The following is an 8,450-nucleotide window of genomic DNA, read 5'->3' on the forward strand; positions in this document are numbered from 1 at the left end:
ATCTTTTCCACATGGAGAGTTGCTGTCTAAGACACTCTGCACATGCACCACACACTCATTACAACAAAACCATAAGATTTAGTCAAGCCTTCAGGTGACTTCTTATTGGCAACTGGGGCCTCTAAGTGTTCAATTTCCCTAGTCAAATCATCACTAGCTTTCTCCCTATCAATACTCTCTATAGCAGATATTTTCATTCAACGTAATTAAAATTTATTTTAAGTTAAATCTTTATTTGGTGGAAAAATATTATGATTGCAAAACAGCAAATAACAAAAAATTTAAAAGAAGAGAAAAATACTTAAAAGGAAATAATGACAATATTCCAGGTAATGATAAAGCAAAGTAGAAATAGCAAGTGAAGAAAATTAACAGGTCTCCGCAGCGTTTTAGGGTAGGCACAGTCAGTCAAAGTTTGTTCAAAACAGATTCTTCCTTAAGCAAAACTACAAACAAGGAGACTATAGCTGCTTAATGCTAATGGTCACTACTCAGATGTAACACTTCTGCAGCCACTTCTCCCCAACATAACCCCTTAAAGTCCAAAAATCATTTGATTGATCCTATCTCTCTTCTTGTACTGGGAAGTTTATGTGGTCTCCTTAAGACTCTGAGCTACTTTTTCCAATATTTTTATCTAGGGCTTTGGCTCTGAAACCACCTGTAGAGAATATAGTCCATCTGAACCTTAGTTGAATTCATCATAGTTTTATTTAGTTGTTACTGGATCTTTTCCTAAAAAAATGTCAATTACATGTGAAAAGAAAAGTAAATTTTTTTTCAAATTTTGAATTTCCAAATATCTCTCTCCCTTTGTCCTTCCCCTCTACCTTCATTGAAAGGGCAAGCAACTTGCTATAGATTATAGTATATAGTTATGCAAAACATATTTCTGCATTAGCTATGTTACAAAAGAAAACACAAACAAAAAAACAAGAAAAATCAAGTAAAAAATATGCTTCAATCTGCATTCAGACTCCATCAGTTCTTTCTTTGGAGGTGAACAGTATTTTTTTTTCATCATAAGCCCTTTCAAATTGTATTGCTCAGAAAAACTAACTCATTCACAGTTGGCCATCATACAATATTGTTTTTACTGTGTATAATATTCTCCTGTTTCTTATCACTTTACCTTGTATCACTTCATATGTCTTGCCAAGCTTTTTCCAAAACCATACTGCTTATCATTTCTTATAGCGCAACAGTGTTCCGTCACAGTACCACAATTTGTTCGACTATTCCCCAACTGATGAGCATCCACTCAATTTCCAGTTCTTTGTCACCTGCCCCAAAAGTGGCTATAAACATTTTTGTACAGACTCCTTTTTTATTTCTTTTCAAAATCTTTGGAATACAAGCCTAATAATGATATTGCTGGGTCAAAAGATATGCAGTTTTATAGCCCTTTTGGCTTAATTCTACGTGCTTTCCAGAATGATAGAATCAATTCACAATTCCATCAAAAGTGCATTAGTACCCAGATTTTTCCACATCTCCTCCAACATTTGTCCTTTTTCTTTTCTCTCGTGTTAGCCAAATTAATTCTTAGAGTTACAAATTAATGAGGTAAGTAATATTAGATAGAAGGCATAAGAAATAAATTATTCTGTATTCTATCTCCAATTCTATGTCCTGCCATCACCATGGTTAGCATTTTCCCCCAAAAGCCACTTCATCTTATCTATATGTCTATGGTACCCCCTTCACCAGACACATATTTATGTAAAATATCTCTAGGAACTAACATATCCCATGTCCTGAGCCAAAATGCTGCCCTCTAAGGCATGGCATTTTCTTAAAGAAGGCATGTCAGTCAATAAGCATTTATTATGTACTTTACTATGTGCTCTAAACAAGGATAAGAATTGGGGTTACAAAGAAAAAGGGAGGTCCATCCTCTCAAGATGCTTACATTCTAAGAAGCAGAGAGAATTCAAATTGCTAGGTATATACAAGATTTATGCAGGACAGTTGGAAGTGAATCTTAGAGGGGAAGGTACTAACAGATGAGGAACTGAAAAAAAGCTGTCTAAAGAAGGTGAAGTATGAATTTAGTGTTGAAGGAAGTCAAGGAAAGTTAGATGTGGAGGAGACAGAACATTTTAGGCTTGGGGGACAGCTTTGCAAAGCAATGGAGATTGGAAATGAGTTGTTGCCTGTATGGAGCAGAATCTAATTTACTGTAAGTGGATAGTGTCCAAGGGAAGCAGAAGACCAGAATACAGTGTAATGGGGAACTGGACCATTGGCATAGTTCCTCTGATAATGTACAGAGTTCCACTGAAACATTTTTCAATATGAGAAAAAAAAACTTTTTCTGTTTCTGAGAAGGTTGTGATCACATGTAACCTATGTGACTCAGAGTGACTTAGGAGCATGTATATACTTTCTTAACTACTTTCAGTCTTCTATCCATATATTAACTAGCAGCCTTTTTAATTGGTTTCAGATAGGAGAAAACGGGAGGAAGTAAGCATTTACAAAACATCTACTATGTATCAAGCATTGCACTAAACACTTTTTTAAAAGAAAAATCTCATTTGATTCTCAGAAAAAAAAAACACTGCAGGATAGGTTCTATTGTTGTCCAGGATCACACAGCTACTAAGTATCTAAGGTCAGATTTAGACTTAGGTCTTCCTGATGTCAGGGGCAATGCTCTATCAACCAGCTGCCTCTAACGGCTTCAGTTGAAGAATTGGGAAAAGGACCTTGGCTGCTGTCAGCTTCTCTTGGTTTAGGTTATCATTGGCTTACATCTTCATGATTAACAATGTCTGATCAGATACAATACTGTAAAAACAGAGGCCTCAGGCCCTCTCCCCATCTAAAGACTACTTTGTGACTTCACAAAAATGGATCTTGGTGTTTTTAGTGAAGGAAACTGGAGGCTACTAGTTTGTGAGTTTTGAAAGATGACTTGATCAGAAGATCAATTCATCTAGGAGTCTAGGAGTCAGAGTTTTTATAAGTACAGAGCCCAGATGTTGAGGTCATGCTATGTTTTGCAACCAGTGCAACAATAGCTGAGACAGAGACTAAATGTTGCAGAATTTCAATATGAATTGATGGGAACAATTCTCCAAAAAGAGTCCACTCTCCCTAGGTATAACAGAGAGTGTATCCTCAAGATGCCATAAGGAAATTCTTGTGTTTCTATTCTTGCCATATCTTCAAAGTAAATAGTCTATGCAAGTGGGACACTAATTACTAGTGTTTAACATTAGTGGAGAGCAAATTCAGAATGGGAGATTGAGCAAATAGAATTTGCAAAGAGATACCCCCAATCCTCAGGGCTAACCATAAAATCCTGAACGAAAGATATAGTCATCCTTCCTTGAGAGAGTGAATCCAGAGAATGTACCCACTATGAAAGAGGAGTCTAGGCTATAGATATTTAAATGCCAAAGAAAGGACTGTATCTTTGATCTTGGTGGTAATTGGGAATACTACAGGATACTGAGGAGAAGCAATATGATCAAACTTACAGTTTAGGAAAATGTTTTTGGCAGCTGAGTAGAGGATGGATTATATTGGAGACAGAATTGATTCAGGGAGACCAAGTTGTAATGGTTGAGATGTTGAGGACCTTAACCAGAGAGGTGACTTTGGGATAAAAGAAAAGTGGATGTACATGAAAAAAATGTTGTAAAGGTGAAAACAGAAGATTTAGAAATGGATTAGATATGTGGATTGGGTAAGAATTAATAGTTGAGGATGCCACCAAGATTCTGAAACAGGGTGATGAGAATGATGGTAGTACCGTCAATAGTAATAGAGCAGTTTGGAAGAAGATGGGATTTTAGGGGAAAGAAATTGAGTTCTTTTCTGGACACTTTGATTTTGGACTGAATATAGGACGTCCTATTTATGAAGTTCAAAAAGCAGTTGCTGATGTAGACTGTATATTAGAACAGAGACTAGAGTTGGGTAAATATGCAATTGTGGGAATAATATGCTTTGGGAGCTGATAAAATCACCAAATAAAATAGGATAGAATGAAAAAAGAGGAGGGTCTAGTACAGAGGCTTGGGGCTCACCCACAGTTAGTGGCATAGACATGGATGAAGCAGCAAAAGAGAATGAAACAAAAGGTAAACCAGGAGAAAACAGTGTCACAAAACCCAAAGAAAATATAATACCCACAAGGGACTTTGATCAACAGTGTCAAATGTTCTAGAGAGCTGAAGGATAAGTATTAAAAGAATTTATTATTATTTCTTATTTATTTATTGTTATTATTTATTATTATTATTTTATTTATTATTATTAAGCAGGATTGATATAATGCTGGAATTTATGTGCAAGTTACATAATTTATATTTGCAAGATCCTTTGCAATAAAATTCCATTTGATTATAACAGCAATTCTAGAATTTAGGTGATATCATTATCACCATTTTACATATGAGGAAATTGAGTCACTTGCTTAGGCCCATGCAGCTAGTAAGTTTCTGAGCCTAGAATTGAACTTAGATCCAGAACTCTGTTTATTGTGCCACCTACTTGCCTCAGTAACTTAACAATTAGGTGATCTATGAGACATATGGTCAAGAATATAGTGGGCTAGATATTATAGGTAATCCTTAAAAGACTTCTTGACCAAAAAATAGTGAACTAAAATATATACAATTTAAAGAATCTTTAGAAAATTTCCAAAACAAGAAACAAGAGGTGTAAGAGGGAAAGGAATTGTAGCTTTAACTCTTACAAGGTAACAAACCAATAGACCTGCAGAAGAGAAGATTAATTCCAGAATGTGATCACTTAGTATGCCTTCCCCTACCAGACTGCATTCAGTGGCAGGGTGGTACAACTTGGAGGCCTGGTATGACTAGGGATTCTGTGGATTACTAATAGAGCATGTAAACAGATTAGGATTTTCCTGAAGGATTCAAGAAAGAAATAATCATGAAAACAAAATTTATGATACACATAATAGAACTAATCACAAAATACACAAAAGAAACAAAAGAGAAAACAACTGTTTGAAAATGCTTATACACACTAGTTAGTAGACAAACTGGAAGAAGATAGCCAAAAAGCAGTAACATTAAAGGAAAATATAATCTCTATACAAGCAAAACATTTATCTGACAAGATTCATAGTGAAAACTTAAGCATTAAGATCTCCCAAAGAACATGCCAACTCAAAATACCCTAATACTAAATTGCAAGAAATAATGCAGAATATTAACCAAAACAATAATTGAAAGAATGCACATATCACCTCAAGAAAAGTTAACATAATACCAGTGGTCTCTAAGGAAAAAAAGAGGGTTTATAGGAGAATAGGTAAAGAGGCAAAGGGAAGGACTGAACTGGGGAGAAAGAGACATTCAAATTGCTTTTCAGGTGGGAGGAAGTTTTACTGAAGAAAGGTCCCATGAAGAGAGAGAGATATTTTGTAAATGGAGATGGGAGCTCCAAATGGGTATAATTTGCAGGGATTTGATGCCTACAGATAATATTTATGACTGAAAGAGTTTTGTGCCTCAATAGATAGTATCCTGGTTCAGAAGTAGGACTCAGGTACCTGGAGACAACTGACCAAGAGGGTGGAAGGAATGGTTCAGAGAAGAAAATTCATGACAAACAGTAAAAAAAGATCATGGGAAGGGAAAAGGGTAGCAAGGAATAGCATATTCAAGAACACAGAAATATTTCTACTAGGGGGTAATACCTTTATTGATCACAAAATGATAACTTAGAAAAGCCTAAAGAATTAGCAGATACTATTTGAGATAATTAATAGCTTGAGCAAAGTTGAAGACAACAAAATAAAATTATGCAAACTACATTTCTATACATTATCAACAAAATTTAAGAGGATACAATCAAAATGAACTATACAAAATAACTACAAAATTCATAAAATATTTGGGTAACCCTCTACTAACGCACACACAATGCACATATAGAATAATTTCAAAGTACTTATTAAAGAAATAAAAAAATGCAACGTAAATTGCTAGGGAAATATTAATGTTCATATCTGATTCTTAATAAAAATGGCAATACTATACTACCAATGTTATTTTATGGTTTCAGTGCTATACTAGTCAGAAGATAATGATATACTTTACAGAATTTGGTAAATAAAACTAGAATTCATTTGGAGAAACAAATTATCTAGAATATCAAGGGGATTTTTTTAAAAAAGTGAAAATGAGGAAATAACACTTCAGATATCAGACTATATTATAGAGAAGTAATCATCAAAACCATCTTAACCATTGGTCCAAGAGACAGAGACAGAGAGATAGAGACATAGAAACAAGAAGACAGGAATGGAAAGAAATCAATCAGTGAAACAACCTAGACAAGGAGACTCAGAAACCATAGCACTCAACTCAACATTCAAAAATCCCAAGGTCATACAGAGGGTTAGTGGCATAGCTAGAAACAAAACCCAGGACTACTGTCACCTAAGTTTTTTTCCCCTCATTTCTCTAAAGTGCTTCAATGTACTTATTTGTCTGGATTGATTCTACAATTTGCTGTATTTTAATAATCAAGATGGAAAAGTAAGGCAGGTATCCAGATATTAATAGTAAAGCTTTTCTTTAATTCAAAATAATTCAAAAAATGCAGATCCTCAAATCCCAATTATTTCCATTTCATCTATCAAGGTACTAGAGGTAACAATATTTTTAGGTGAATTAGGCAAGTAATTACTTCAGCTCTCCATTTGTCCTAGCAGCAATAGACACTACTTCTTTCTTAGTATATATGGTTCTCAATAGACACTTTCTAAGCTGGTGTCAAAGTGCATGCATCACTTGAAGAAAGTTTTATTCTTCTGTTCTATTCCCTACCCCCTTCCCCACCAAATAAGAGGAGACAAGGTAAGAAAGATCAATGTGGAAGTAAAAAGAATGAATCAAATGTACTTTTGAACTCTAGAAATAAGTCCTGTTGAAAAGTAGGTTTCAGTCATTTTATATTTTCTTCTTTTGTCTCTTCTGGTAGAAGGAGACACTTGCATGGTCTATTTCAGGCAGCAAGGAAACATCTGGAATTGATTTTTTCTAGTTTAAGAAATAATTGCCATTAGCAGTTGGTAACCAATCATAAAAGTTCTAGATGTTAGACAAGTATGAAGTCAAGTTTTGCTAAAGGCTCTGATAAGCCCATGATATCAACCTGAGAAGGCTCTATTTATTCTTGGCAAAGACAGGTTTATTATGTATAAGATGGAATTGTTTGACTGTCAACATGGCTTGCATGAATCCTGGTAAAAAATCAGTGGCTATGGCTCATTCACAATTTGTGTTTGGGGAAGGCAGGAACTAGGCTTGTTAACAGAGAACTTCTGCAATTGTAGATTCGCTGTGTATTCCTGCCACCTTTTCCCTGTGTTCTCCTCAGCCTCCAACCTTGATGTGCTGACAAAAAATATCAACTATTAGGTCTTCAAAGATACCCACACCTGCTCCCCATGAGAAGAAAACTCCACTCTGTCTGGACAGGCCCCAACTTCAAGCTTGTCTTATCTCCACACACCCCCATGCAGGCCACGTGGGACAAGTACTATCACAGAATACTATGTACAGAGAATCCCAGCTTTTCCTTCTGAGAATTGATAAGGGAGTGAGGCTGGGGGAATTTATGAATTGGCCTTTTCAGTTAAACTCATGGTGTCCAGCCAGAGTTTATCTCCAGCCTGAAGGAAGGAAAGGCAGAAGCCAGCTAAAAGCCTTTCCCCCCCCTCCCTTCCTCTGATATTCTAGAATTCACTATGGGAGCTAAATATTGCAAAACCCCATCATGAAACAGCAGGCTGATAAAAACAAAACAAAAACAGATGTCAGAGGAAGAAAGGCTTATGGACTTTAACTTTTTTTTCTTTTTCTTTTTATTTGACTTGTTCAGATGCTGGAATTCTTTTATTGTCCTCAACCTAATGGGGGAAAAATTAAAAACCAAATATTTCCTCTTCTCCTGCCCTTGACTATTATAATATTTGGTCAATTTATACCTTCTGATTTATATAATCTCATATGTTCAGCTACAAATGAAATGATTAGAAATTGAAAGACCAATGTGGAATGCTGTTAATGTATGTGTGTGTATATGTATGTATACATATATCCATATCCATATATGTTTCTACACACATATATTTATACATACATTTATATTTTATACATATATGTGTATATGCACACACATGTATGTATATATGAATGCATAGATGTATACTTATTCAGAGATACACCTATATATAATACATATACGTGTGTATTTTATATACGTACATGCATATTCATTCAATACTGTAAATATACATTTTTTTTAAATTCAGCATCAAAGATATAACTATACTGATAAATGACAGTGAATTCAATCAATGTATGGATAAAAAAGGGGGAATGTGGATCTCAATTATTTATGTCCTTCAGCAGTAGAAAAGTTGGGCAGATTTAGAATATTTTGAACCCAAGCCT

The sequence above is a fragment of the Trichosurus vulpecula genome, chromosome 4 (assembly GCF_011100635.1).
Source record: "Trichosurus vulpecula isolate mTriVul1 chromosome 4, mTriVul1.pri, whole genome shotgun sequence".
In the NCBI taxonomy this organism is placed as follows: domain Eukaryota; kingdom Metazoa; phylum Chordata; class Mammalia; order Diprotodontia; family Phalangeridae; genus Trichosurus; species Trichosurus vulpecula.